This window comes from Austrofundulus limnaeus, unplaced genomic scaffold, assembly GCF_001266775.1.
Source record: "Austrofundulus limnaeus strain Quisiro unplaced genomic scaffold, Austrofundulus_limnaeus-1.0 Scaffold121, whole genome shotgun sequence".
NCBI classification, from domain to species: domain Eukaryota; kingdom Metazoa; phylum Chordata; class Actinopteri; order Cyprinodontiformes; family Rivulidae; genus Austrofundulus; species Austrofundulus limnaeus.
This window is the reverse complement of record NW_013952523.1, coordinates 1,037,483-1,041,667: the sequence shown is the minus strand read 5'-3', so window position 1 is coordinate 1,041,667 and position 4,185 is coordinate 1,037,483.

Sequence of the window (4,185 nt, the reverse complement as noted above, 5' to 3'; positions counted from 1 at the left end):
CACACACACACACACACACACACACACACACACGCACACACACACACACACTCACACACACTAATTACGCCCATGGACAGAAGTACACTTAATAATCAATTGCATTCAGTCATTTGCACCTTTGTTTACTGCTTATGGTGAATTTCAAAAGTAATTATCTCCACAGACAGCTGTGTTTAGATCACAAAGTATCTACAAACGTTTGTTTAAAAATATTGTCCTCAACAGAAGATCAGAAGAAACAGCCAAAATGAAAAGAGCAGCTAAAATATTGTACAGGATGAGTTTAAAATATGCAGCTTTTTATGTTGAAGTTTGTGAAACTTTTTTCTTGTAAAAGTTAGACAAACATTGTGTCTCCATCTTTTTGTGTCAGGCGTTTAATATCAGATCACTTTGTGTTAAGGCCATCGCTACGGAAGAAATAAAATTAAAACAACGGAACCACCTGAACATCTGATTATTAGATGATATTTGTTTTTACTCTTGCAACATGTTTTTTTATTGTTACAACATATTTTGACGTAGTTTCAGCTATAATAACTATTATTTCTGAGAACACAGGCAAAATATATAGACTTATCAAAATATTATTTTAGCTTGGATTAATGTTATTGAAATGTAAAAAAAATTATTAACAAAATACATTTTGCTGAAAAATCACACAAACCTGGTTTTCACATAAGATTAAAAAAAACACAGAAATGTTCCAGAACCACGTTTCACATTTTACTAGTTTATTACATGTTTGTTATTTTCACATATTTTGATGTTGTAATATGCAAAAACAAGTGTTTTACATGTTTCATTTGTCATTTTAGCATATTTGAGTGTGTATACTGGAAGAATATAGAACAAACGTTTAAAAATCGCTTCACAAAAAGAAAATTAAATAATATAGATTGCGAAGCATTTATATTGGGTTTTTATGGGTTCCTGCTCAGTAATGAAATGAGTTTCTGGACTATAATCCCTGCAGGTTTGAAGCTTTGACTGTGAAATTGCTGCACTTTTCTTTGAGGACAAAACTAATTCACATTTAATCAAATTTAGTTGATTTGGTCCAGATTATTCAGCTCAGTTATTTCATACAGTGATGCAGTGAGATCTGAAAAATAATATTCAGATTTTTTTTGTTTGTTTCTTGTGTATTTGAGTTTTGTTAGACAATTCCTCAGCATTGTCATGGTTTTTTTTTATGTTTTGAGCTGTTAGGTTTCTGCCGCAGACATACAATGGCTCAGCTACCTTCATTAAAGCATGTCCCACGTCTTGTCTGTCTGTCTGTCCGTTATTGTCCCGTTACATCTGTAGGGACGGGACACATCAGCACCAGAGCTCGCTGAGCCTTTGGTGCCCAGCATGATGTTGCTTCCTGCAGGAAGAGGGAGAGCTGAGCGAAAGCAAAACAGGACATCTTCAGATCTATCAGGGGAGCAGCCCCTCTCCTCCTCTCTGCCCTCGGGGGGAAAAGCACCAAAGGAAACTCTCTCTCTCTATCTCTCCCTCCCTCCTTTTATCCCCCCCCCCACTGCTCTGCCCTGGCCCTGCTCTGCTCTCTCTGGGGCACGTTCTCCTCTCCTAATCCTCCTCTTTCCCTCCGTCACTCTGAATCAAACTGTGATGGATGTCACCTTGTAAGACTGGAGACTCTGACAGGCGTCGCTCTCACACAGACTCAAAGTAACTCGTCGTGATGAACCTGCTGCTTTCTGTTCAGGTTTCTTCATTCTCAGAAACAGATGTTAGTGAAAAAAATATTTTACGATTAATGTTCATTTAAACGCTCTGACAAACGTGTTGCTTTTTTAAAATACAAAAAAATGGCATCTGAAAACTATTTTATTTGGTAATGATATTCATGCCTATAGAGAAAGCACTTTTGTTTGAATTTTAGATGTTTTTTATTGACAGCAGGTTATGGTAAAAAAAACTGTTCCTGCGTGAGTTTCTTTTAATGTTCGTTTCTTTAAAAGATTTTCTTACAAAAACACTGAGAATAGAAAGATGTTCTGATGGACTTAAAATTAAAATTGTCTCTAAATGTTCTTATGAATCTGTAAATGAGGCATATTTTTGTAAATGTTTGAACCAATAATAAGAGTTGACAGCTTTGGGTGTTTGTTCTCCTTGCTGTTTTTCTTTCTAATCCTGCCATGCACGATGTATTTTAATTGTTTTGAGAACTGTGGTTTTGTGGCTGGTAATGTTTGTATGCTGCTGCCAATCTTGGCCATGCCTCTCTTGATAAAACGTGTTTCTTAATCTCAATGGGATCTACCTGTTAAAATAAAGCTTTGAATAAATCAATGAAAAGTTCATGAGGACTTTTGTTTTTAGTCAGATTGATCAAAATGCCACCGGTTGTTCAAAAGGTCGAAGAAATCGATCATGTGTAATGAGTTACGTAACTATTACATTTTTGTAAATTTAGTCAACATCATACAATATGTATATTTATATGTAACAATTGTATTTTAATGCATGTAATTTGGTGTAATTTGGTGTGTGTAATTTGGTGGTGTACATAATTTGGTGTAATTTTGTACACGTAATTTGGTCTATGAAATTTGCTGTATGTAATTTGGTGTTTGTTATTTGGTGTAATTTGGTGTAATTTTGTGCATGTAGTTTGGTGCATGTAATTTGGTGTAGTTTGGTGTGTGTAATTTGGTGTACTTAATTTGGTGTACATGAAATTTGGTGCAATTTGGTGTAGTTTTGTGTATGTAATTTTTTTGTATGTAATTTGCTGTATGTAATTTGGCGTAATTTTGTGTAAGTAATTTGGTGTAATTTGGTGTAATTTTGCACATGTAATTTGGTGTATGTAATTTGGCGTAGTTTGGTGCATGTAATTTGGTGGTTGTATTTTGGTGTTTGTTTTTTGGTGTAATTTGGTGCATGTAATTTGGTGTTTGTAATTTGGTGTTTGTTTGTTTTTTGGTGTAATTTGGTGCATGTAATTTGGTGTAATTTGGTGTAATTTGGTGTAATTTGGTGCATGTAATTTGGTGCATGTAATTTGGTGTAATTTGGTGCATGAAATTTGGTGTTTGTAATTTGGTGTTTGTTTATTTTTGGTGTAATTTGGTGCATGTAATTTGGTGTTTGTAATTTGGTGTTTGTTTGTTTTTTGGTGTAATTCGGTGCATGTAATTTGGTGTTTGTAATTTGGTGTTTGTTTATTTTTGGTGTAATTTGGTGCATGTAATTTGGTGTAATTTGGTGCATTAAATTTGGTGGTTGTAATTTGGTGTTTGTTTATTGGTGTAATTTGGTGTACATAACTTGATGAAATTTGGTGTCATTTTGTGCATGCAATTTTGTGCATGTAGTTTGGTGCATGTAATTTGGTGTAATTTGGTGTGCATAATTTGGTGAAATTTTGTGCCATTTTGTGCATGCAATTTGATGCATGCAATCTGGTGCATGTAGCTGGGTGCACATAATTCAGTGTAATTTGGTGTAATTTGGTGAACCTGACTGGCCCAGTGGGGTCCGAAGGAGACATTAATATGATGTTCATCTGGAATCTGCTGCATGTGCATGTAATATTTTATGATTTTTTTTTCTTTGTCTCCTTGTGCGTGTGCCTGGTTTTCCTGTTTGTTACTGTGGTCAGAGCAGAGAGGCAGGAGAGCTGGATCTGTTGAGGTTTTCTTGTGGTGAGCTGCATGTAAGCAGATCCTGCAGAGAGTGACACTGTTGGCTGAGCACAGTGTGTTTTTAGTGGCCTGTGTGGTTTCAGGATCTCATCTCCAAAGTCATGTTTACTGCATCTGTGTGGAGTTAGCAGTGGTGGCTTCCACGACCATCTGTCAGCATGATGGCTGTACAGAAAATAAAATGTGTTTGTTTCTCTTTGTTTCTTTTTTTTTTTTTTTTTTTTTTTTTTTTTTTTTCTTGTGCTTCACTAAATCATTAAGTGAGGATGCTTTGGAGGACGCTTTGAAAGTGTCCTCTTAGATCCTAACCCAAAGAGCATTATTGTTTGTTTCAATTTTGTGTGTTGTCTTTTAAATGAAACCAGAGAGCGTTGACAGAGACGAGAATGTAGAAACGACTCAGCCTGTAACTGAAAATATAGATGAAGGACCTCAATTTAGCTTGTTTGTCGCACTAGAACCGAGCTAATACACATAAGGCAATATAGCGTCAGTGCTAGCACGAAGGCTAACAGGC